Source organism: Rhinatrema bivittatum, chromosome 14, assembly GCF_901001135.1.
Source record: "Rhinatrema bivittatum chromosome 14, aRhiBiv1.1, whole genome shotgun sequence".
NCBI lineage: Eukaryota > Metazoa > Chordata > Amphibia > Gymnophiona > Rhinatrematidae > Rhinatrema > Rhinatrema bivittatum.
In genome coordinates, this window is record NC_042628.1 from 71856027 (window position 1) to 71883573 (window position 27547).

Sequence of the window (27547 nt, forward strand, 5' to 3'; positions counted from 1 at the left end):
TCCGCTGGTGGAGTTCTAGCCACATGAAGGGCCCAGGATGGAGCAAGGCAGGTTGCGGAAGCGGCTCCAGCCACGAAGAAGCAAGAAGCAGTGCAGGATAGATGCAGGCACCGGCAGGGGCGGCTTCCCTGCCGGCTGAAGACCCCAGGAGTGGCAGCATCGGAGCAGCAGCCCTTCCGCGGAGCTGGAAGGAGAGAGGCAGGTTGCAGGCACCGACAGGGACGGCTTCCCTGCCGTCCGAGGACCCCAGGAAGGAGCAGGAGCGGCTGCGACGTCTTCAGCCGCGTGGGAAGGCTCCCAGTGACTCGCGCAGGGCAGAAGACTGCCGTGGTCTCCGGACCGCAGAGGAAGGCGGCGGACTGCCGCGCTCGGGGGAGCAGCGTCAGCGGCCCGTCTGGCCGTGAAGGTAGGGGGCCTGCCCACGCTCCTCGCGGGCAGCTTCTGAACAAGAGATTACTATTTATTATTAGTCTTCGCAAATCACAATTAGTGCATGTTCTTGGCACATGCTGCATCCTTATTGCAATTAGCATAGGCTGGCCTATAGCAACTGCGCAGACTTAACCCGCCCCCCTCACCTGAATATGGAAACCTTAGGACCCCTAGACCCCTGGCCTCCCCTCATCCTCCTCTTACCTCTAACCAAGCAGAGATCTTCAGGGGCGGGAGCGGTGCCAAAATTCAAGATAGCACTGGCTGACCCATGGGCTCCCTTTGCCCTTCACATGCAGATCAGAAGAGAGGACCACTTAATTGGCCACATTTTGAATATTGGTGCAGGCGGGGTAGGATTGATTGTGCATCACCGCTGATCCTGATCCTGAAGACCTTGCCTTGCCCCTTGCTATCTTCAGTCTTTGGGAAGATTAATTTCAAGATCCAGGAGGAAGTTCTGACTATCCTGCCTTCCCGACTGGAGCACAGAGAGTCCTGCATCAGGGGATCCCTCCCATCCCTGGGGATTGCAGCAGAAAGACCGTCACAGAAACAGAGAAATCTTGAAACCACCAACAGTGAGTAAAAGGCCAAGCCTAACACCTGGGAAGCCCCCCCCCCCCCCCCAATCCAGTGCTGCTGAGCCCCGGGGAGAGAGAGAGAGAGAGTGCAGAGACAGTAACAGGGAGTCCTTGCCATTTGAAAGGGGGGGTTTCTGCCCAGTCTAAGGACCCACCTGCAGGCGCTATTTTTACAAAGCCCCGGAGGGTAGAAGGTCCCCTGGCTCTGGAAGCCGATATTCCTGCACAGACTGAGGAGGAGACTGTACAAGAGAAGATTCTGGGGTGCTGGGGATCAGGGTGCTGCCATTTTCAGACATTTTCAACAGTAAAGATTTATTTGGACACTAACACAGGGACTCCATTGACTTTTTTTGGCACCTCCAGCAGATATAAAGATTGTTAATTATTCTCTCATCCCAGGAAGTCAGGAGAGGAGAATTAGTCACCCCACGCCGGGACCTGAGAGGACGCTTTTCTTCCCCCAGTCCAAAGAACCTACACCTTGGGAATAGCAGGAGGTTGGAGAGCGAGCCAGGGTCCTTGCCCCAAATAACTTATAAACAGTTTTAAGTGCAATCCGCACCTGGGAATGGAGTCACAATAATAAAAGTAAAGTTACAGTCACAGAAGGTATCCCCTTCCTTTGTTTTCTGTCCAAGGTTACTGTGAGCTCTAAGCAGTGGGATACAGTAGTAGTGGGGGAGGCAGGAGAAGAGTTGGAGGAGGTTGTTTTAAACTTACATTTTCTAAAACATTTATAAACGAGATGTTCCAAAGTAGATTGTCGTGCAGGAGGTGCCTGTTGTCTGCCTTCTATAAAAAGCAGGTGTGCTGCGGTTGTGGCCATCGCGATTGTGCCCGGTCATTTTCTCATCCGCTATGTGCATGCACTGAAAGGCAGTAGTGCCTGCACCAATTGAGCTTAATGTATGCTATTTACTATTAATGCTCGCAAATTGCAAATAGTGCGCATTTTTGGCACACGTTGCACCCTTATTGCAATTAGCATATGCTGCGCTATAGCGACTGCTCAGACTTAACTCGCCCCCTCTCCTGAATATACAGGTCCCCAAGACCTCTGGCCTCCCCTTGCCTCCCCCCCCCCCCCCATTACTACTTACCAAGCAAAGATCTTCAGGGGCGGGAGCGGTGCCAAAATTCCAGACAGTACCGGCTGACCCATGGGTTTCCTTTGCCCTTCACATGCAGATCAAAGGAGAGGTTCTGCTTAACTGGCCACACTTTGAATATTGGTGCAGGCAGGGCAGGGGTGACGGTGCATCACCACTGATCCTGATCCTGAAGACCTTGCCTTGCTCTAGGGTAAGGGGGAGAGGGGGAGGGGGGCTCTAATTTTATCTAGGTCACTTGATGGTTCGGTTTTTCTTGGGGAGCCTGGAGGAAGAAGGATAGGGATTATGTTGGGCAGTTGTGAGGGAGGAAATTGAGGAAAGTAGAAGCAATGCTATTGTACCCCATCATTTTGTGATAGGCTTTCTTAACAAGTTCTGTAGGAATATTACCTCTCGCAAGGTTTGATAACGCACTTCTAACAATCAGGTGGACACTTCCACAGGACATCTTGACTTGCATGGCAGCTGCTGCATGACATTTCTAACATAAATATTGGGGTTACATTTGCTATCCTCCAGTCTTCAGGTACAATGGATGATTTTCTCACGATTTAATATTGATGGGAATATAAGAACATCCCCCTAGAAGCTCAGTTAGTTATTTTATATACTGTCGTTCCTAGTGAAGTTCACAACGGTTTACAAAAGTAACATTCATCTTTCGGTCATTACATACTTTGGTTTAACACATACTTTGGTAAGATACATTTTGGTCTTACATATACTTTGACAAGATACATATTTGGTAAGGTATTTACATTGCAGCACACAGGTGGTGTTAGGACTGTGGACCCTTGGACCGGGACGAGTGATGATATGACCACTGAGGGATTGCCCTCAATGGATCTCACCGCTGGCAGGAGGCGCTTGGTGAGGACAACCCAGCAGGAGCTTCATCTATACCAGCCCTCGTTCCCCGCAGTTTGGGCCCTTGGTGCTGGGGCCGGCAGGACTTAGGCGCGGGTTGCCTCGTCGAGGATGGAGAAGCTGAAGATGAAGACAAAGCCAGAGGTCCGGGTCAGGGCAAGCAGCGGAGGTGAGGAACGAGAGTCCAAGCTGAGGATCTGGGGCAGGCAGCAGACAAGCAAGGACAATGAACCGGGCCAAGAGTCGAGACGGGCAGCAGACTGGCAGAGACAAGAAGACAAGCCGAGGTCGAACCAGGAGATCAAGCCAAGGAAGGAATCACAGGAACTGGAGGACGAAGAGGAGACAGGAATCAGAAACAGAGGCACAGGCAGGAGAGTAGGAACTGGAATGCCAGGACAGGATTCAGGAACCCAAGGACTGGAGCAGGAACAGGAATAGAACCAGGATCAGGATCAGATTCAGGAACAGGAAGTGAAGACATCTGGAACAGCAACTAGCACTCCTGTTGCAAAGGTAAGGAGCTGGAGACTGATGCAGGGTTTAAATACCCCTCTGGTGTGATGTCATCTATCGGGGGCTGGGCAGAGTCTCTCGCACACGCGCACCTAGGGAGAGCCCAGCTGGATGGAAGAAGACTGCGTTCGTCGCCACGTGTGAGGCCGCAGTCGGCTGGCCCCAGAGCGGGGCATGCCGCGTTGGGCAGCGGCGGTGACCAGCAACAAGGAAGGTAGGGGGTCCAGCCATGGCCTGCCTTGGCCGGGAGCCACAACAGTATCCCCCCCTTATGCCCCTTCACAGAAGGGCTGGGCTTGCTGGGGTGAGTGCGATGAACGTGCTGGAGCAGAGATTTATCCAAGATATTTGATGATGGCTCTCAGGAGTTCTGTTCAGGACCAAATCTTTCCCAGGAGATCAAATACTTCCAGCATCTGTGATTTCGATGAACATCCAGAATTTTCTGGACCTGGTAGACAGGATCATCTTCAGAGATGACCTCTGGAGTCTTGGGTGGAGCGGCGTGGAACGGAGAGAGCACCAAGGGCTTCAATAGGGATATGTGAAAGAAGTTATTTATCCATAGACTGGTAGGAAGATGCAGGCGTTAAGTCACCGGACCCAGACGCTCACTGACAGGAAATGGTCTAATGTACCTTGGAGGCAGCCTCATCGATGGGACCTGAAGGGGAAAGTGACGAGTGCAGAGCCAATCACGGTCCCCTGGGCTAAAGAGTGGAGCAGGACAATGGCGTCTATCCAACATCGACAAGACAGAATTTCTATTGATTCCAACACCGACAAGACAGAATTTCTATTGATCTCACAAGATGGCAACTTCCCGATAAATAACTCAATCCTTGTTACGCTCCCAGCCTTATCACCCCGGGTCAGAAACCTAGGGGTAATCATGGATAATCAACTGAACTACAGAGGGTTTATCAACAACCCTGTAAAAGAATGTTACTTCAAACTCCAAGTCTTAAAAAGGTTAAGACCCCTCCTCCATTTCCACGATTTTAGGTCTGTTTTACAATCAATCATTTTTTCAAAAATCGATTATTGTAACTCACTGCTACACGGACTTCCAGACAACTCATTAAAACCTCTTCAGATGCTACAAAACTCAACAGCAAGGATTCTAACAAAGTCCAGCAAAAGAGACCATATAACACCTACTCTAAAGAATCTCCACAGGTTCCCAATCAAATTCAGAATTCGCTATAAACTATTATCAATCATCCATAAAGTCATTCACAACATCACTCCACTGGACCATAGGATTCCTCTACAATCTCATGTCTCCTCCCGTCCGCTGAGATTAGCACAGAGAGGCACCTTACAGGCACCACCTATCAAAACGACATTAAGTAAAAGAGCTCTTTCCACGGCTGGTCCCAAACAGTGGAACTCACTCCCACCTGATCTTAGGCTGGAACAATGCCCAATCACGCTCAAAAAAAGACTCAAGACATGGTTATTCTGTCAAGCCTTCTCTTAACAATACTCAGCTTCCACAGCTCCCTCGGACCTCCCTTACCCAGAGCAACTCCTTAAGTACCCGTTAACTTATTTTATATAGCTATAATTGCACCTTCCTTCTACCCCTCTCGCAGTCAACCTTCCTCATTCTAGTTGGCTTAGGCCACACTTGATCATTTCCCTCACCTTGTCACTCCTTGTTCTACCATGTTATATTGTTTCCAAGTTATTTTCTTCCTTGTTCACTGTAAGACATATCTCATGTCATTTGTTTGATGGTTGAAATGTAAACCGAAGTGATTAGTAACTCTGTTACCTGAACCTCGGAATAAAAAAGCTTTAAATAACTAAATAAATAACATGCGCTTGGCAGTGTTGGCAGCCTTTAGAAGGTTAGCATTGGTGGTGTCCCATAACTCGTGCAGTTCCTGGGCCATGAACTGGACTGCCAGAGAAGGCATGGTGAGAGGCAAGGGAGGTCTAGGTTGCTTGCCATAGATGACTTGGAAGGGAGAAGTTCCAGTAGCTGAGTGAAAATGTGAATTGTGTGAGAACTCTGCCCAAGGCAATAATGTTGCCCTGTCATCCTGACTGCTCTCCACGAAGGAGAGGATGAGTCTTCAATCCCCAATTGATCCGTTCAGCTTTCCAGTTCTCCTGAGGATGAAAAGCGGTGGTGAAGTCCAATTGCACGCCGAATCTTTTACATAAGGCGCACCAGAACTTGGCCATGAATTGGGGACCACAGTCAGACACAATTTACTGGGGAAGGCCTTGAAGACGGAAGATATGCTGGGTGAATAGTCATGCCAACTTGGGAGCTGATGGGAGCTTGAGTAGAGGCACGAAATGTGCCATCTTTGAAAACCTGTCGACAGCTACCCATATCACCTGGTTGCCATGGGAAGAGGGTAGGTCTACCATGAAGTCCGTGGAGATGTGGGTCCACGGTTCACAAGGAGCTGGAAGAGGCTGTAGGACTTCCCACAGCCGACCAGGCAGTTGTTTTTGTTGTGCACAAGTCGGGCAGGAACTGACATAGGCTTGGACATCTAGTGCCATTCAGGGCCACCAATAGTAAAGGGATAACAGTTCCAAGGTACGAGTCCTGCCTGGGTGTCCAGCAGTGAGTGAATCATGAGCCCAAGTTAGGACCTTGGGTTGGAGGCGGAGTGGGACCACCGTCTTCCCTTGAGGCACGGTGTCAGTGATTTTCAGTAGGATCTTGGCAGGGTCCAAGATGTAACGAGGTAAGTCCGGTGTATCTTCCGCAGCTGCCCGGGCATTCTTTATTGCTGGTTGGTAGCACAGTATAAAGTTGAACCGGCTGAAGAAAAGAGACCAGCGGGCCTGGCGTGAATTCAGACACTAAGATATTCTAAATTTTTGTGGTCAGTGTAGACTGTGATGGGGTGTTGCACCCTCTCCAAACAAGAGCTCTTTATCCCCGATCCCATAGTTCTTTTCCGCAGGGGAGAATTTGCGGGAAAAGAACGAACAAGGCAGCAAAGCCCCCTGACTGGAATACTGGGTACTGCCCCCTCCGCTATGTCAGATGCGTTAACCTCCACGATGAATGGGCGAGCCAGATCTGGGTGACGGAGGCTGGGCTCTTGTATGAACAACCTTTTCAGTTCGACGGCTTGGATAGTCTCAGGGGGCCAATGCCTGGCATCAGATCCTTTCTTAGTTAGGACAGTAACTGGTGCCACGATAAGGGATTATCGCGGGATGAAGTTTCTGTAGAAGCTGGCAAAGCCAAGAAACCATTGCAAAGAATGAAGTCCCACCGGTTGCGGCCACTCCCAAATGCTGGCTAGCTTGTCTGGGTCCATTCGGAAGCCGGAAGTGGAAACAATAAAGCCCAAGAAGGGCAAGGATTCTTGTTCGAAGAGGCACTTCTCCAGTCTAGTGAATAGATGGTGCTCTCTTAAGCACTGGAGAACCCAGACGTCAGCAGGATGCATAGTCAGGTCTTTAGAGTAGATTAGGATGTCATCAAGGTAGACAATCACTCCATTATGGAGCATGGGACATTCATTCATTAGGTTTTGGAAGACCAGGAGCTCTTGAGCGGCCAATTCATCTTTTATATGTGAGGCCAGTCCTTCCAGGAAAATACTCCATAGGCTATCCTCCCACCAGCCCAGTTCTGAAGCCAGGGTGTGGAACTCCACCGCATATTCAGCCACCGTACGAGAACCCTGACAGAGGTGGAGCAGTTCAGAAGTGGCAGTGGACTGGCATCCTGGCTCATCAAATACCTGACAAAAAGTTTGGACAAACTGGCGCAGGTCTCCAAGGATGGTATCCCCACGTTCCCACAGCGGAGAGGCCCAGGTCAGGGCCTGGCCATCCAGTAGTGATAGGATGAATGTAGTCTTAACCTGGTTGCTAGGGAATTGCATGGGTTGAAGGGAGAACCTCATAAAACAATGGTTCAAAAAAACCTCGGCATTGTTTCGGATCCCCGGCATAACGAGGTGGAGCAGGCAAATGTAAGAGTGGAGATGGCGGTGAAGAAATCACCGGTGAAGGGGCAATGGCCCCGGACATGGAAGCAGGCTTCAGGTGGTTAGCCAGGCGCTCGACCACAGTGGACAAAACATCAAGGCATTGCTGCTGCTGCTATAAACGTTGGGCCAAACCTGGAATGGCTTGTAGGCCAGACAAGTCCACCGAGCCCATGGCCTTTGCAAACTGTTATGACTGTGGATCCTTGGACCGGGACGAGTGATGATATGACCACTGAGGGATTGCCCCCAATGGATCTCGCCGCTGGCAGGTGGAGCTTGATGAGGACAACCTGGCAGGAGCTTCACCTATACCAGCCCTCGTTCCACGCAGGTTGGGCCCTTGGGTGCCGGTGCCGGCAAGACTTAGGTGTGGGTTGCCTCATCGAGGACGGAGAAGCTAAAAATGAAGACAAAGCCGGAGGTCTGGGTCAGAGCAGGCAGCGGAGGTGAGGAATGAGAGTCCAATTGATGCAAGGCAGGCAGCAGACAAGCAAGGATGAGGAACCGGGCCAAGAGTCAGCAGACTGGCAGAGGCGAGAAGACAATCCAAGGTCAAACCAGGAGATCAAGCCGAGGAAGAAATCACAGGAACTGGGGGATGAGGAGGACCGGAATCAGGAACGGAAGCACAGGCAGGAAAGCAGGAACTGGAACGCCAGGACAGGACTCAGGAATCCAAGGACCGGAGCAAGAACAGGAATGGAACCAGGATCAGGATCAGATTCAGGAACAGGAACTGAAGACATCTGGAACAGCAACTAGCACTCCAAGGAGATGATCTGTTGCAAAGGCAAGGAGCTGGAGACTGATGCAGGGTTTAAATACCCCTCTAGAGTGACATCATCTATCGGGACTGGGCTGAGGTTTCCCACCGTGGCCCCTTTAAAGGGCGGAGTCTCCCACGCGCACGCGCCTAGGGAGAGCCCCGCTGGATGGAGGAAGACGGCGTTTGTCGCCACGTGTGAGGCCGCAGTTGGCCGGCCCTGGTGCGGGGCATGCCGCATCGGGCAGCAGCGGCAACCAGAAATGAGGAAGGTAGGGGGGACTGACTGTGGCCTGCCACAGCCGGGAGCCACAACAGGTGGGTCATGTGAAGCTAGGGTTATGTTCTTTTACTTCTCAGCTGAGGAAGGGGACATTGGGTTAGTAGGATTGGGATTCTGTTTAGTAGTTTACATAGTCCTAGGGGAGTTGGCATGATCTACTTTGTTCTCTTGTTATTTGGTATAGTTTTTGTTCTTATTATTGTTGACTCTGCATTCTGTTAGCATTTAAGTTAGATTATAAACGTTTTTAAAAAGCCAGGTTTCTAATTCACATTTGAATGTCTTTCTTTCTGGGATCAGTCCAATTGTCTCCGGTAGTGAGTTTCAAAGTTTGGGGCCTGCTATGGAGAACACCCGATCACTTATTTGCTTCAGGGGTGTGCTCCGGATTGATATTACAGTTAATAGCCCTATGTTTTATTTATTTATTTTATTTATTTTAAGCATTTTATATACCGGGATACGTTGGGAACATCATCTCAGTTTACAGATAACTCAACTTAGCAAGGAGCTTCACAGAGGAAAAGTCAAAGATAAAAATAATGAATAAACAAGAAACCATTCAACGATAAACAGGATAATGGAAGGGTAAATGAGGAGGGAAGTATTTACAAAATCATTAAACAGGGAAAAGGAATGGTAACTGGGTGGGGGGGAGTATTTACAAGTAGTTATAGGCAATATACAATATATTCACTGGGGGGGAGAGGGCGAAGGGAGGGGGGGGAGTTAGGTGTATGTGAGTGAGAAGAGCCAAGTCCTTAAGTTTTGTTTAAATCTTTTTGGGCAGGTCTCGAGGCGAAGGTTTGGAGGCATCTTGTTCCACAGGGTGGGACCAGCTAAAGAGAGTGCACGCTCTTTGGTAGTCTTGAGCCTTGCACTTTTAGGCGAGGGAGTAAGTAGCGTGGAACAGTGTTGAAATCTGATCGGTCTGTTCGAGGCACGGAATCGCAGATGTTCTTTGAACCAGGGCATGTCTGGGTTATGAATTGTTTTATGCATGATAGTGAGGGATTTGTATTTGATTCTGGCATGGATGGGTAGCCAGTGAAGGTGTTTGAGTAGAGGGGTAATGTGATCACCTCGGTGTGCATTGGTGAGGATACGTGCCGCAGAGTTTTGGAGAATCTGCAGGGGTCGAAGGGCGTATTGAGGAAGGCCAAGAAGAATTGCATTGCAATAATCAAGCTTGGATAGGATGGTAGCTTGTAGGACCATACGGAAATCAGAGAAATGAAGAAGAGGTTTAAGTCTTTTCAGGGTGTGGAGCCTAAAGAAGCCATCTTTAAGTGTGGAGTTGATGAATTTTGTAAGGTTGTGGTGGCTATCAAGCATGACGCCCAGGCTGCGAACTTGCGGGGCGAAAGAGCCTGTAGGTTGAGGGGGATTGGGAGTAGGGTTAGTGCGATTGGGTGAGGGTGAGATGTGTAGGAGCTCGGTTTTAGCTGTGTTGAGTGCGAGAAAGTTATCAGCGAGCAGAGAATTGATGGCTGTGAGAGCAACATCCCATGTTTTCAGAGCTTCTGGAAGGGAGTTTGTTATAGGTATGAGAATTTGGACATCGTCCGCGTATATGAAGTGCGGGAGTCCAAGTTTTGTTAAGAGCTTGCAGAGGGGAAGGAGGTATATGTTGAAGAGGGTGGATGAGAGTGAGGAGCCTTGGGGAACACCCTGTAGTATGTTGATAGGCTTTGACACGCAGTGTCCACTTTTTACCCGGTATTGCCTGTTGGAGAGGTAAGATTGGATCCAGCTAAGGGCAGAGCCAGATATTCCAATTTCTCTAAGGCGATCAGTTAAAATGTTGTGATTGATAGTGTTGAATGCTGAAGATATGTCCAGAAGGGCAAGTAAATATGATTGACCTTTGTCCAGGGCCTTCAGTATATGGTCAGATAGGGATATGAGGAGCGTTTCAGTGCTATGTGTCGGCGGAAGCCAAATTGGGATGGGATGTGGTGTTCTTCTAGGTAGTCTGTGAGTTGTGTGTTGATAATTTTTTCAAGTATTTTGGAGAGGAAGGGTAAGTTGGAAATGGGGCAGTAGTTGGCTGGGTCAGCAGGATCAAGAGAGGGTTTTTTTTAGGATGGGTTTGATTATGGCTTGTTTAAGTAGTGTGGGCACTGTGCCGGAAGATATTGAGCAGTTTAAGATATCTGCAATGGGTTTGGATATGGGTTTTGGGACCTTAGGGTTCTTTGTAGTACATATGGTTGAAGCGTCATGCTAATTAGTCCTGGGTTATCATTGTGGATGATTTTAAAAATTAAGGTTAAAACTTTGAAATAGATTCGGTATTGTATCGTTAGCCAATGCAGTGCTACTAGCGAGGGTGTGATGTGATCAGATTTCCTGGTTCTCATTAAAAGTCTTGCCGCTGCATTTTGCAGATGTAGTTTTTTTAATAGGCTGGTTGGGAGTCCCAGTATTAGGGAGATAGAGTAATCTATATTTGAGAAGATTAGAGATTGTAGAACCATACAGAAGTCTTTGATAGTAATGGTTTCAATCTATGTAGGAAGTGCAGTTGTGATTAATTTATTTATTTGTGTTTTCATAGTGACATTTTCATCTGTCTGGAATCATAAGTCCCGGACTTGATCTGAGGGTGTGATATCAAAATTACCTAGGTTTATAAACTGAGGATTATCTATGGAGGAATTTCTCCTTCCTAGCTTTGGTTTCCTTTTTGGGCAGAGGAAAGGAATGGAATAAAAGCCCAAGTAGTAAGGCTCAGACACGTGGCCTGCCATCATAAAACTCCTCGTCTGCCAGCTTCCAGGATGGATTTGTGCAGTCGCATAAACAGCCATTCATTTGGCCTTGCTGCAGCTCAGTGTTGAAAGCTGGCTCTGCTTCTTTTTACATCTGTCTGGTTAAGAGGATAATAAATTGACATGCAGTAGCGAGGACCTTTACACTTGAGGATTTGGTTCCAAGACCTGTCAGTGCCTCTTTATCTCACTTACTGCCGAAGGCCTGCAGCCAGGAAGGTTCAGTGCTCAGAAAGTTAATGTTTGTGCAGGAGGGGACTGCAGCTGCTGCATTGACCCATCATACCCCGTGGAACTACAAAGCTAGACGGAAATATCCTGACTGCTCCAGCATCATCCCTCCTCACCCATCTGTGCTGTGGAAGTGGATTCATCGATCACAGCACCGATCAATGAATTTTCCACAGCATCTGGGCTGTAGAATAGAATAGTGCCTTCTTTTATCACAGCACTGATCAGTGCATTGCCCACAGTCACAGACCCCAGTTTCTCGTGCACCTCATGGGAAGATTCTACGGCAAGAGTTGGAAAATTCTGTGGTACATTTGCATAGATTTGCATATGAATATAAATCTGTATTTTACTTTATAAAAATAGTCATTTTCTGACATTTCTGTGTGAATTTATTTGTGTGGGTGGGGGGTGAGGGACAGTCTTAGTGATCAGTGTTGGGAAAGGAGGAGGGGGTAGAGGAAAGGGGTAGGGGTGTAAAGATTTGGGGATAGGGGAGGAGATCTAAAAAGAGGAAGATGGAGAAAGGATCCCAGGGAGGAAAGGCTCCTGAACAGAGGGAAGAGAATGAAGGGGGGATCGAAGAGGGGGAAGGAGAAAGTGTGTGTGTGTGTGTGTGTGTGTGTGTCCGTCCGTCCGTCCGTCCCCAGGAATGGGAGAGGGAGAAAGGATCCAACCACACTCTTCCTCCTTCTCATGTATAGGTTTTTATCAATCACTCATCTTTTTACACATCCCTCCGATCCTCTCACTCCCACCTCTCACATCCTCTTCCATCCCCTCACTCACTCCTGTACACCCTCTGATCCCTTACTCACACTCCACTACCTCCCCCTGAGCCCCTCACTCACTCCCAAGTACTCCAGCCTCTGATCCCCTCACTCACTCCTGTGCACTCTCTGATCCCTTACTCACACTCCACTACCACCCCCTGAACCCCTCACTTTCTCGCACTCACCTCATATTCTCTCCCATGTAACACGCATGCACCTTCAGACCCTCTGATCCCCTCACTCACTCCCAAGTACTCCAGCCTCTGATCCCCCTCACTCACTCCTGTACACCCTCTGATCCCCTCACTCACGCCTAAGTACTCCAGCCTCTGATCCCCTCACTCACTCCTGTACACCCTCTGATCCCCTCACTCACGCCTAAGTACTCCAGCCTCTGATCCCCTCACTCACTCCTGTACACCCTCTCATCCCTTACTCACACTCCACTACCTGAGCCCCTCACTTTCTCGCACTCACCTCATATTCTCTCCCATGTAACACGCATGCACCTTCACACCCTCTGATCCCCTCACTCACTCCCAAGTACTCCAGCCTCTGATCCCCTCACCCACAGCCCCCTATGATCTCCTCGCACACCTTATAACCCTTTTCCATCTCCCCTTCCATGCCCATCCCTTCCACCATCTGATCTGGGCTTGGCGTTAGGAGGAGGCAATAGAGGCAGGGTCTGTAGGGTAGAATAGTGGATTATTCTATTACTGCAGCAATTAGTGCATTTCCCACGGTGTCTGCACTGTACAATAGAGCAGGGCTGAATTTGTGGGGGAACGGGGTGGAAAGCAGCTCCAGGACGTCTTTTCAGGCCTCAGAGATAAAGCAGCAGGGCTGTTCTGCTCCAGCCCTTCCCCTTCAGGGAAGAGGATGTTGCGTTTATGCCTCTTCTCGCCCCTCGCTCCACCCTCTCTACCTTGGGAGCGACTCCCTTCGGCTCTGACGGATAGATGCAGCCATGGCTTCTCCCTGCCTCTTGGTCCCGGTGTCCCCGGGCTGGCTTGACGCTACGGATCCGCCATGTTCCTGATGACGTAAGGGCGCGGGTGTGCGCGTGCTCCAGACTTTGTACCAGCAAGGGAGCGAACCTTGGGGGCGTTCCCCCATAGTTACGTCATCCATTTTCACTTTAAAAGGTCTTTGTTTGCTAACCTCTAACGAGCTAGCAAGGAACTCCAACAGGACTTGCTTCGGCAGTCCACGATACTTGCAACAATGATCCGAGTAAGCCAGGGGAAACCTTCTCCACTACTCGGCCTTTTCAAACTTACCAGGAGTACCCGCTCCAAGGGGGCTCCGCTCTCTCTTCTTGATTTCAGATTGCCAAGACGGGATCCGGTACTCACTCCTCAAGGGCCTACGTCCCTGAATACTCAGAAGACTCCTCATTGCCTGGAAGCGATCGCGGATGTGAACATTGTGAGTTCTATTGCAGATAGGAATCGGTACTCACTCCACGAGGGCCTACATTCCTATAGCTCTGAAGACTCCCTTCCGTCCAAGACGTTATTACAGGTACAGGAGATCGTGAGTTACATTGGCAAGATTGGCGATAGGAACCAGTACTCGCTTGACGAGGGCCCATGTTCCTAGAATCCTTTACAGATTTTCTTCTACTCTAGAAGCCATTTCATATACAGCTATTTTGAGTTTTTATTACAGACTGTTCAGAGGAACCAGTGCTCGCCTAAGGCTCCTGTTCCTGAATATACTGAAGACTCTCTGTGGCATAGAGACCATTTCAGACATCTACTATTGTGAGTGTACCATCTTGTATCCAGTTACCCTGTCTATTCACTACTCTAGTCTCTCTCTACAGCTCAGCAACCCAGAGATTATATTCCAGTATCAGAAGGATTTCAGCCCTACCGGACACATCGACTCACTACTGCCACCACTGGTGGTCCAGCTTCCAGTCTAATAAAGAACTATTTGGGGCGGATTTTAAAAGCCCTGCTCGCGTAAATCCACCTGGATTTACGCGAGCAGGGCTTTGCGCGCCAGCGCGCCTAGAACCCCGGGACGCGCGTAGGTCCCGGGGTGTTTGGAAGGGGGCGTGTCGGGGGTGTTTCGGGGGCGGGGCCGATCGATGCGGCGTTTTGGGGGCGGGGGCGAGGTGTTTCGGGGGCGGGACCGGGGGCATGGCGCCAGCCCGGGGCGTTCCGGGGGCGTGGCTGCGCCCTCCAGAACCGCCCCCGGGTTGGGTCTCGGCGCGCCAGCAGCCTGCTGGCGCGCGTGGATTTACGTCTCCCTCTGGGAGGCGTAAATCCGTGGATAAAGGTAAGGGGGGGTTTAGATAGGGCCGGGGGTGTGGGTTAGGTAGGGGAAGGGAGGGGAAGGTGAGGGGAGGGCGAAAGAAAGTTCCCTCCGAGGCCGCTCTGATTTCGGAGCGGCCTCGGAGGGAACGGAGACAGGCTGTGTGGCTCGGCGTGCGCCGGCTGCCCAAAATCGGCAGCCTTGCACGCGCCGATCCAGGATTTTAGAAGATACACGCGGCTTCGTGCGTATCTTATAAAATCCACCGTACTTTTGTTTGCGCCTGCTGCGCAAACAAAAGTACGCGATCGCGCAGTTTTTAAAAATCTACCCCTCTGTGTTTACTTCATATTCTAGCCTAGCCGGTGGTTCCTCTCAGGATCTCCTCCTGAGGGCGCTGTCATCTGCCATAGGCCCAGGGATTCACCATTTCCTCCAAGTGGTCATTCTTTACACTACTATCACTCTGTGGGAGCTAACCACTACCTACCACTAATACCGCTTACGGAAGTATTATATAGATAGCTAACTTCTCTTTCTTTGGGACTTGCCAGCAGCCTATATATAACAGATTGCTACTCCGCAGTGGAGGCATGATAGATTGCTATCTCAGTAGCGAAGTACAATATACCTATTGTTAGCTCCTCTCCTCAGAAGAGTATCATTGAACAGATTGCCAACTCCTCTTCCCTGGGGAGTTGATCCATTTCAGATTGCTACCTTCTTCCCTTACAGGAGCCTCTAACAGCAGTACGTTAACAGATTACTAACTCCGTCCTCCTGGTGGGGTAAGCACTACAGATAGCTAACTCCTCCCTTCTGGAGGAGCAGATCATGACAGCTAACTCCTCCCCCTTTCAGGAGAAAAGCAGAATAGATTGCTAACTCCGCCCTCCTGGCGGGGTGAGTGATAACAGATTGCTAACTCCTCCTCTCTGGAGGAGGAGAGCATAACAGAGGAGGAGCTGAGCCTGTAGCACACAGAAAAGAACAGCCACTCTGCTCTGCAATCCAGCCATCCAGCCCCTCCTCTCTCATTTCCCCTTCAACCCCTCCCCCTTCTCCTCCTATATTGCAGGGAACAGAAGGAAAAGGGGTGATACTGCAGACCAAAGGGCACACACACAATAAAAATTTGAATTAGCACAAGTTTGAAAGTTGTGAGCAGTAATGCCAATTATCAAGGCTTCACCCCTGCTCTTGATGAATGAAATTACTGCTCCCAACTTTCAGATTTATGCTAATTCAACCCCTTTTTGTGTCCATTACAGAGGGCTTAATTTCTGGCAGAACAACCCAGAATGGCCTACAGCCACGTTGTTACCGGGATCTGAGAAAGCGGAGCAGAGCCGACAGTGCATCTCAGTTCTGGCTCCCCTAGGGAAACAGACCAGAGCCAGTAGTTGCATGGATTATTTCTGGCCCTCCAGCCCTTGGAGGAAGCAGAGAAGAGCAGAGGGGAGGTGAAAGAAGCTATTTTATCCAAAAGATCTTCATTCAAAAATTGGAAGAAGGATCCAACAGAAGAAAATAGGATAATGCATAAACGTTGGAAAGTTAAATGAAAGACATTGATAAGACAGGCTAAGAGAGAATTTGAAAAGAAGTTGGCCGTAGAGGAAAAAACTCACAGTAAAAACTTATTTAAATATATCCGAAGCAGAAAGCCTGTGAGGGAGTCAGTTGGACCGTTAGAAGATCGAGGGGTTAAAGGGGCACTTAGAGAAGATAAGGCCATCGCAGAAAGATTAAATGATTTCTTTGCTTCGGTGTTTACTGAAGAAATTGTTGGGAAGGTACCCGTACTGGAGAAGGTTTTCATGGGTAATGATTCTGATGGACTGAATCAAATCATGGTGAACCTAGAAGATGTGGTAGACCTGATTGACAAACTGTGGCATAGAGACCATTTCAGACATCTAAATCACATGGACTGGATGGTATACACCCCAGAGTTCTGAAGGAACTAAAAAATGAAATTTCAGACCTATTAGTAAAAATTTGTAACCTATCATTAAAATCATCCATTGTACCTGAAGACTAGAGGATAGCTAATGTAACCCCAATATTTAAAAAGGGCTCCAGGGACGATCTGGGAAACTACAGATCAGTTAGCCTGACTTCAGTGCCAGGAAAAATAGTGGAAAGTGTTCTAAACATCAAAATAATAGAACATATAGAAAGACATGGTTTAATGGAACAAAGTCAGCATGGCTTTACCCAGGGCAAGTCTTGCCTCACAAATCTGCTTCACTTTTTTGAAGGAGTTAATAAACATGTGGATAAAGGTGAATCGGTAGATGTAGTGTACTTGGATTTTCAGAAGGCGTTTGACAAAGTTCCTCAAGAGAGGCTTCTAGGAAAAGTAAAAAGTCATGGGATAGGTGGCAATGTCCTTTCGTGGATTGCAAACTGACTAAAAGACAGGAAACAGAGAGTAGGATTAAATGGGCAATTTTCTCAGTGGAAGGAAGTGGGCAGTGGAGTGCCTCAGGGATCTGTATTGGGACCCTTACTGTTCAATATATTTATAAATGATCTGGACAGAAATACGACGAGTGAGATAATAAAATTTGCAGATGATACAAAATTGTTCAGAGTAGTTAAATCACAAGCAGATTGTGATAAATTGCAGGAAGACCTTTTGAGACTGGAAAATTGGGCATCCAAATGGCAGATGAAATTTAATGTGGATAAGTGCAAGGTGATGCATAGAGGGAAAAATAACCCATGCTATAATTACACAATGTTGGGTTCCATATTAGGTGCTACAACCCAAGAAAGAGATCTAGGTGTCATAGTGGATAACACATTGAAATCGTCGGTTCAGTGTGCTGCGGCAGTCAAAAGAGCAAACAGAATGATGGGAATTATTAGAAAGGGAATGGTGAATAAAACGGAAAATGTCATAATGCCTCTGTATCGCTCCGTGGTGAGACCGCACCTTGAATACTGTGTACAATTCTGGTCGCTGCATCTCAAAAAATATATAGTTGCGATGGAGAAGGTACAGAGAAGGGCTACCAAAATGATAAGGGGAATGGAGCAACTCCCCTATGAGGAAAGACTAAAGAGGTTAGGACTTTTCAGCTTGGAGAAGAGACAACTGAGGGGGGGATATGATAGAGGTGTTTAAAATCATGAGAGGTCTAGAACGGGTAGATGTGAATCGGTTATTTACTCTTTTGGATAATAGAAGGGCTAGGGGGCACTCCATGAAGTTAGCATGGGGCACATTTAAAACTAATCGGAGAAAGTTCTTTTTTACTCAGCGCACAATTAAACTCTGGAATTTGTTGCCAGAGGATGTGGTTAGTGCAGTTAGTGTAGCTGTGTTTAAAAAAGGATTGGATAAGTTCTTGGGGGAGAAGTCCATTACCTGCTATTAAGTTCACTTAGAGAATAGCCACTGCCATTAGCAATGGTTACATGGAATAGACTTAGTTTTTGGGTTCTTGCCAGGTTCTTATGGCCTGGATTGGCCACTGTTGGAAACAGGATGCTGGGCTTGATGGACCCTTGGTCTGACCCAGTATGGCATTTTCTTATGTTCTTATGAGTTACCCTCCCTGAGACAAGGGCAGCCACATGTGAGTGAGAGAGAGTTCACACCTAGCCCTGCTCCCACCCATTTGCTCAGGTCAAACCTGGCTCTGTCTCCACCCATTTCACCCTCTCCACAGTTCCACTTCCTTTCTGTCTATAAATTAAGCCCTGCAATAGAGCAATGGATGTTTCCAGTACAGCTCCAGTCAGAACGTTTCCCATAGCATCTTTGCTGTAGAATAGAATAGTGGATTACTTACTGCAGACCTACTTACTTGAAAGTTTGGTTAATCTCTCATGCATACCCACATTAAAATGTCACCATTACCACTGCTGAGTGCCCTTAATGAGTTATTTAATCTCCCTGCTCTTAACATTTCTCTCACTCACGTTCTCTCGCTTAGCACAAAGTATATCAAAGGAACCCAGCAGCCTCTTAGTTCCCTCAGCAACTTTGGGATACTTTGTTAATTAAACCTTGGTTCTACCCTCTTTCTATACAAATTTGCATTTGAGGGTTTTAACTTGAAAGAGAAGCTACTGTCTGAGTTATCATCTCTGGCGAGTTCTATGATTTCTACCCAGCAGCTTTCCCAGAAACAAATAGGAAGGGCCGCAGCTGGACTAACTGGCAGCAGAACAGGAGCTAAAGTGAGTGTGTGTAAGCAATAGATCATCTATTTATATAAACTGTATGTACAATGTGTGAGTCTGCAGATATGTGCATTCAAGAAGAAATGGTTTTACACACACACACACACACACTCACACTCACACACACACACACACATACACACACATACACACACACACACACACACTCTCTCTGCAGGGAATGGGGGAGCTCTATTCACCAATATCAGGATGTTCATGCAAACTACATGTAGCCTCTGCTGGGAGTGAAGGGGAAGCCTGGGGAGGGACTGGGAGTCAGGGATTCTGATGTCAATAAAGAGTTTTCCCATGGGCCCGGAGTAGAAAAAGTCCTTTTGGAATAAGTCCCTGCGAAAGCTTTGGGCGGGTGGACAGGCTGGTTCCATTCCCTCTCCCTGTCTTTCCATGTGTTCCCTGCATGTTGGCTCTCTGCGGACCGGATTCACTCACCCCTCCCTCCTGGGGATGGTTCCTGCCATCTTTCCTCTTCCTGTTGTGTCCCCCGTATCCTCCTCGTTGTGAAGTTAAGATGTGGTTGTAGGTGGGGACGTCGTGGAGCTCAGCCCTCCCTCTCCTGACAGCTTCCTTCTGTGTTTTTTTTTCTCTTTCTCCATTTAAGCTTTCTTAAAGCTTTCTTGACCAACGCCGGATTTATGCAAAGGCAAATTTCGATAGACACCAAATGCCACTGCAGCCTTCCTCCCCCAGCTTTGAGCCTGAATCTCCATTCCTGTCCATGGGCAACAAAAAGCCAGCCCTGGTCTCCACGTAGACACCTGGCTGTTTGGCTTCCATGTGGTCTGGAGAACCATCCACACAACTCCCCAACCACCCCTGCTGCTCTATTTATGACGAATCAAACAAACAAAAACAGCTCAAAATAAGTAAATCCAACTAACTTAGCCTTTATTCAACCAATCTTATTTTAAGGACAAAAATAAATTTATAAATGTTAAAGCCTATAGAAGAAGAACATCAATATTAAGATCTAAATGCTTCATTCAATACTGAACAATGTAAATAAATCACAATTCTAAATTTTAAGACCTAATACCTCCCCACACGTCCCTACATCCAGATCTGATCGCCCCCACACTTCCATACGTACACACTCACCGTCATTCATACAAACACTCAGCAGATCAAGGGAGCAGCTATGGGGGCCTCAATGGCCCCAACATTGCCGTTTTATATGTAGGAGTTTTCGAAGAAATGATGCTGGCCTCATGTCTTTACAAAGATGATATTATCCTATGGAAGAGATATATTGATGCACAATTAAACCACACTCATGAGGAACTCAATTTTTACTCCATTTGATTAAAAAAATGTTTCTTTAAATAATGTATTTTCAGGGACATCGTAACAGAAATAATGTGCTCTTTCAGTCGTCTGGCTCTTGCCCACATAGGGCTACAACCAGTTTCGTGTATATGGCACTTAAGAACGGGTAGATGTGAATCGGTTATTTACTCTTTCAGATAATAGAAAGACTAGGGGGCACTCCATGAAGTTAGCATGGGGCACATTTAAAACTAATCGGAGAAAGTTCTTTTTCACTCAACGCACAATTAAACTCTGGAAATTGTTGCCAGAGGATGTGGTTAGTGCAGTTAGTATAGCTGTGTTTAAAAAAGGATTGGATAAGTTCTTGGAGGAGAAGTCCATTACCTGCTATTGGGGCGGATTTTCAGAGCCCTGCTCGCGTAAATCCGCCCAAAACCGGGCGGATTTACGCGAGCAGGGCCCTGCGCGCCGGGACTCGCGTAAGTCCCGGGGTTCTCCGAGGGGGGCGTGTCGGGGGGCGGGCCCAGTTGTCGCGGCGTTTCGGGGGTGTGTCGGCAGCGTTTTGGGGGCGGGTACGGGGGCGTGGCTACGGCCCGGGGCGGTCCGGGGGCGTGGCCGCGCCCTCCGTACCCGCCCCCAGGTCGCGGCCCGGCGCGCAGGAGGCCCGCTGGCGCGCGGGGATTTACGCCTCCCTCTGGGAGGCGTAAATCCCCCGACAAAGGTAAGGGGGAGGTTTAGACAGGGCCGGGCGGGTGGGTTAGGTAGGGGAAGGGAGGGGAAGGTGAGGGGAGGGCAAAGGAAAGTTCCCTCCGAGGCCGCTCCGATTTCGGAGCGGCCTTGGAGGGAACGGGGGTAGGCTGCGCGGCTCGGCGCGCGCCGGCTATACAAAATCCATAGCCTTGCGCGCGCCGATCCAGGTTTTTAGCAGATACGCGCGGCTCCGCGCATATCTGCTAAAATCCAGCGTACTTTTGTTTGCGCCTGGAGCGCAAACAAAAGTAGGCTATTCGCGCGCCTTTTAAAATCCGCCCCTTAGAGAATAGCCACTGACATTAGCAATGGTAACATGGAATAGACTTAGTTTTTGGGTACTTGCCAGGTTCTTATGCCCTGGATTGGCCACCGTTGGAAACAGGATGCTGGGCTTGATGGACCCTTGGTCTGACCCAGTATGGCATTTTCTTACATTCTTATGTTCTTATTTACTCTTTCCCCATAAATTTTTGTTTTTTTAAAATTGCTTCAATTGTGCTTAGTGTGTCACCAGCTCTAACAACCCTTAATAAAAAGTGCTCGAATTTCCAATTCCCTTATAGCCACTTATCTTAAATTTTTCCCGACACCGCGGTGTTCCAATCTTTCAGCCTTTTATCCGCTCGATTTTTACTCCACTTATTTTCATTTCTTGATGAATGTTATCCGCCGCATATCACACGCTGTTCTACTCCCGAAAGACAGTATTAAACTCTTTCCTTTCTTCTGTCAGTGCTGCCTTCCACTTTATACACGCTGCACAACTCCCTCTACTAGCAAACCAGCAGCACTGACAGAAGAAAGGAAAGAGTTTAATACTGTCTTTCGGGAGTAGAACAGCGTGTGATACGCGGCGGATAACATTCATCAAGAAATGAAAATAAGTGGAGCGTGAAAGTTTTGAAAAGTTCCGTGAGGAAAACTTTGTGAGGAAAATCTCACAGAGCTCCTGAGAACCGCGAGGCAACTGCTGTGTGGGAAAAAAGAAACTGAAGGGGGACCCCTGCTGGATGCAGGGTTAGTGCATTGCTGGGCATGCTCAGTGTGCCAGTCAAAGTTCTGGAAACTTTGACAAGTGTTCTGTGATTGGGCTCCATCCTGATGATGTCACCCATTTCTGAGGACATCCTGCTGTCCTGGGAGAACACCTGTTACAGGTAAGCAACTCTGCTTTTAGGTGTTTTCTTTCAAGTCCGTGTGTGTCTTTAACCAGTGGGGGCATGGTTTCCTTATGTTGATTGCAGTGGCATAGTCACGGGTGCGCCTAGGTGGGCAGCTAACCCACCCAATTTGGACCCAGGCCCACCCAACTGGCACCGGAACTGCAAGGCCGTTGCGAGATCCCATCCCCGTGACGGCGAAGAGGAGGACCCAGGCCCAGTGCGCCATTCCGTGCATTTGCATGGTTTCACATGGGGAAGCAATCCTGCGGCTGTATGGCCCACCGATTTTCCTGTTGGGGGGGGGGGGGGGGGGGGGAGCAGAAGCGCCGCGCACAGCTTCCGCTTCCTCCCCCTCCCCTCCAAGTAGGAAGATCGGTGGGCCTCCTGGGGGAATTCTGCGCTACTGCGGAGCGCAGAATTCCCCCCTGTGCAGAAAATAGCAGAGGAGACCCCAGCATGCTGTGCACGGACCCCGTCCCACAGCATACAGGATGCACTCCGTTCACAGCGAAAATGAAGACCCAGTGTGCCATTCGCGGCGAAAAGGGAAGGCCCCCGTGTGCTGTGAACAGACTGTGCTCCGCTCAAGACAAAGGAAGGCCCCCATGTGCCGTGAATGGCGCGCTGGGCCTTCATCTTTGACACGAACGGAGCGCGTCCCGCAGCACCCGCGGGACGTGCTCCGTTCGCGGCATGCCGGTGAGAGAGAATGTGTGTCGGGGAGGGTGAGAGAGAGCAGGAGGGTGTGAGGGAGCACACGGAGGGGGATGCCAGTGAGAGAGAATATGTGTGTGAGAGGGGAGGGGGTGTGGGGAGGGGAGGGGAGGGTGAGAGACAGCTTGGTTGGTAAAGGGGAGTGGGGGGATGCTTAAGTGTGGGTTTCAGAGAGGGAGCCTATATGAGGGGAGGGGTTTGAGGGAGGGGGTGTGAGAGAGAGCATGGGAGGTAAGAGGGGGGGCTGGGGGGATGCTTGAGTGTGGGTTTCAGAGAGGGAGCCTACATGAGGAGATTGTGAAGGAGTGTGTATATGTGTGAGAGATTGGGAGCTCGTGAGTATGAAAAAGGGATTGTGTGTGTGTGAGGGTGCTAGCCTGTGTGAAGGGATTGTGTATGTGTGAGACAGAGCCTGTGTGAAGGGCTGCGTGAGAGAGAGACATAGGTAGCCTGTGTGAGGATGTATGTGTGAAAGAGAAAGGGAGCTTGTGTGGGTGTGTATGCAAGAGAAAGGGCCCTGTATGAGGGGATGTGTGTGTGTGAGAGAGAGTGAGGGAGCCTGTATGAGGGAATGTGTATGCGTACTAGAGAGAGGGAGGGACAGAGGGAGCCTGTGTGAGGGGCAGTACTGAGAACGGGGTCAAAGTCTGGGACTGGCAATAGAGTGGAAGGGGTTGAGCCTGGAGGTGAAGGGGAGAGATACTGGCAGGTGGAGGAGTTGGGGCCTGAGAGGGCAAAGTGGCCAAGGGAGTAGGGAGAGCGAGTGGAAGGGATACTCTTATAGTGAATTTCTAGGGAAATTCTGCTCAAAATATTTAAAATTCTGCAACTTTAAGTAATAACTATTTTCTGTATTAATTTAAAATGTTTAAAGACTGTCATGTAAATTGTGTTATTTTGACGAATATAAAGTTTGCAAAATTTTGCAATTTTCAGTTTTTGTGTGCAGAATTTTAAATTTTTTTGCACAGAATTCCCCCAGGAGTAGCCGTACGGCCCGAAGATAGCAGGAGGCCGGTGGTAGTAGGAGAGGCCAACTGATTTTCCTGCTGAGGGGAGGAAGTGGAACCGGAAGCTATGCGCAGACTTGTGTGTATGTGTGAATGATAATGGGTGTGTGGGAATGAGAATGGGAGCTTGAATGTGTGTATGCGTGGGTGAGAATGGGAGCTTGAATGTGTGTATGTGTGGGTGAGAATGGGCGCTTGACTGTGTGTATGTGTGGGTGAGAATGGGAGCTTGAATGTGTGTATGTGTGGATGAGAATGGGTGTGTGGGAATGAGAATGGGAGCTTGAATGTGTGTATGCATGGGTGAGAATGGGAGCTTGAATGTGTGTATGTGTGGGTGAGAATGAGAACTTGAATGTGTGTATGTGTGGCTGAGAATGGGAGCTTGAATGTGCATATGCGTGGGTGAAAATGGGTGCTTGAATGTGTGTATGCGTGGGTGAGAATGGGAGCTTGCGCTCTCATACTTTTTAAAAATCTGCCCCACTATTAACAGATTAGAACAGAAAATTGATCATGCTACTTTAAATTTCCAGGGACAAGAACAAAATATTCAACAACAAAATGTGGAGTTAACTCAGAGAGTTGTGGAAAATGAAAAAAATGTTAAATCTCTCCAGAAGTTAAATGTAATAGTGGTTAAGGAACAGATGTCATGTTCGTGCCGTCTTGAAACTATGGAAAATTGTATTAGACATTTAAATATTAGAATATTAAATTTTCCTCAGATCGCAGGAGAAATAGCTTATATATCTTTAAAAAGGTTTTTTAGAGAAGTGTTTTTATACTCTGAAGAAGATATTCCCTCTGTAAACACTTGTTTTTTCTTGAAGTTAATGCTTCTCCAATTTCAATACCTGCGAATCTTACAAATGTTCTGGAAGATTCTAATTTAGATGTCTTAGAAACACTTTGATTGTATCATTTATATCATTACAGGATATAAATAAGTTAATGAAAAGATATTTTCAGAAATTTCCCATATCTTTCCAAGGACAATCCATAAACATTTATCCTGATTTGGTGCCATTCACTAGGATAAAGAGGAGAGAATTTATTGCACTAAGTGAAGAAAATCATCTCTTTAGGTTTTACCTTGTTTCTACGATATCCCTGTCAATGTGAAATTAAGAAAGGGGAGCATATAATTATTTTCCATCAGTTAGATCAATTACAACACTTTGCAGATGCCCAATCACCTGTTACTTCCTCCCCATTGCCCCCAAATGAGTAGCCTAGATTTGGGACTTATATAAATACCAGTTGGTATTGCTATGTTAACCTTTCGGTTTTTATTTATTTTCCTTAAATATCTCCTTATTTGATTACATTACCTTGGCAATGCCCTCATTTTCTTCTTGAGAAGTCTCTGATTTCGAATGTACAAATGAAAGATGTTTAATTTATTTTGTTTTATTCTGTGTAATGAATGGACATCTAGGATTATAAGTATTCATCTTTTCAAAAATTTGTAAATTCAAAATGATAAAAAACAAACAAACTTTGAAGTGATTGGGGGTTGTTCTGAATGGTTCATATTGACTTTGTGCCTCTCTTTGTGAATGGTTTGAATGACGGTGAGTGTGTTTATGTTTGTTGGTTTTACATATTTGTCATTTAGCTTTTGTTTGTGCTTTTATTTTATCTACTTCAGACGCTTCGGGAATCCCCTGACGCAGGCTCTAGGGTGCTGAAACGCTGCAGCGTGGGAGGAATAGATTTGCTCTAGATTTGCTCTGTGTTCCTGGAATCTGTTTTCGGGAGAATGCGTGCGCTGGATGCTCCTGAAACAAAACTTCACAGACTGAAGAGAAGGAAAGTGTACCTTGGTTCTCGTGGGCTCCTGGAATTCAAATTCAACAATAGAAGGGAACAGCTCTGTGCTCCCGTAACGCAGACTCACAGATAGAAGGGAGCACGAGTGGGCTGTTCTGTGCCTCTGCGCCGTGGATTCAGTTCTAACTGTTACAACAAGCCAGTTCCTCAAATCGGATGAGCCCATATATATTTCTTTTCCACGCATTGGGTTGTTTTACAGCTTTCCATCCTTTCAGCGGACATACAAAATATTTGGAAGCTGCTCATTTGACGCTGACATTAGGACTTCTTAGATTGTTTGGTGTTTACAAAAGCTTTCTTCTTGGAATACAATTCTTTTTGGAACACTGTCTTTTTGGAATATTACATTTGGACCATTTTGGACCTTCCAGTGGACATTATTATAAGCTAAGTACCTTGTTTGTTCCAGGAGTGGTTTTTGAAATTGTTCGCAGGGCTCTCTGCGTATGTGTTTTTAGTGGTTTTTAATGAGTGCTTGTATGAATGACGGTGAGTGCGTATGGAGTGCATATGGAGTGCGTATGGAGTGTTTGGTGAGTGCGTATGGAGTGCGTATGGAGTGTTTGGTGAGTGCATATGGAGTGCGTATGGAGTGTTTGGAAGTGTGGGGGTGATCAGATCTGGATGTAGGGACGTGTTCTGAAAATCTAGAATTGGAATTTATTTGCATTTTTCAATACTGAATGAATCATTTCGATCTTAATATTGATGCACTTCTTCTATAGGCTTTAGCATTTATAAATTGGTTTTTGTATTTAAAATAATATCGATTGAATAAAGGGTAAGTTAGTTGGATTTACTTTTATTTATTTATTTATTTAAAATTTTTATATACCGACATTCATCAATGATATCACATCGGTTCACAGTGTAACGCAAACAGACGCCTGAAGTAGCGCTTTACATCGAACAAGTATAACATGTTAACAAGAGAGTAATTGAGGGAGGGGGAGTAATAAGGGGGAGTATAGCATTAAATGTTATAAACAAGATTTTCAAGTATATACAATATGTACATTAATAGGAGATAACATAAAATATAAGTTTGGGCAGAATTTTGGGCTCTTCCAGTTTATTTTGGGCTCTTCCAGTTTTTCTTTAATATTAAGAAGCCCCAACTTCTTGTTTACACCTCGATGTCACAATAGGGTCAGCCATCCTTAGTCATGCTCAGCATGTATTATTTATCACACCATGGCCCATAATTCTTAGTCATGGCTAGCCTGGTTTAGTGGATACACCCATTACACCCACATCACTACACAAATCCTCCGCTCCTTGTTTCTGCCTAGAAGGAAGACATAGCCAAGGAGTATTTAGGTATCAGATATTTTAAGCGGGTCAGCTACAGGTTAGTTTACACTTTGCTCTGATTTTCTACCAGATAACTGCATGCAGCTGTTTATTATTACATTTTACTGCTGGCTAATGGATACACAGTGTGTACTCTAGTCAGGAAGGAGGAGATATTTTTGCCAGTTTCACAGACATTAGGTTTGGTAAGGGGCAGGTCGTACAGCAAACACTAGGAAGTGTGGTTCAGGACAGTCAGGAAAAGATGCATGCAGAAAATCAGCACGTGTGCATGCAAAATAGCACATGTATGGGTACACGCTATTTTAAAAACCGCTACATATGGACGTAAAACACAGACCGTATGAACATCTGTGCGTATGAAAAGGGGGCAGGCCGGGGGTCGTTCCAGGGAGGAGCTAACATATATGCACCTAAGATGCTATTTTAAAAACTGCCAAAGTGACACACGGCAAAGTGGAAGCATGCACGAGAGTCAGCTTTGAAAATCGGTGCAACTTATGCAGGTTTTTGCTTACTTCTTTATCTGGGCAGTGTGAAATTGACCTTCTAAATGCAAAGGGAGAATTTCAAGTTAATAAAATGTAACTGCAGGGAGAGTGTGTATAAAATATTTAAAGTGATGGAATTATTCTATAGCAAAGTACATGGTGGTAAAATCCCGGCGATATGTAGCAGCCC

At 47.4% G+C, this 27547-nt stretch overlaps 1 long non-coding RNA gene across 1 annotated transcript; it reads left to right on the forward strand.

Annotated features, from left to right (window-relative positions):
* Window positions 1-26327, forward strand: LOC115076238. Its single transcript, XR_003852706.1, has 3 exons — window positions 1-406; window positions 855-1013; window positions 25368-26327. It is a non-coding gene; the product is annotated as an uncharacterized LOC115076238 (long non-coding RNA).
* The last annotated feature ends 1220 nt before the right edge of the window (window positions 26328-27547 follow it).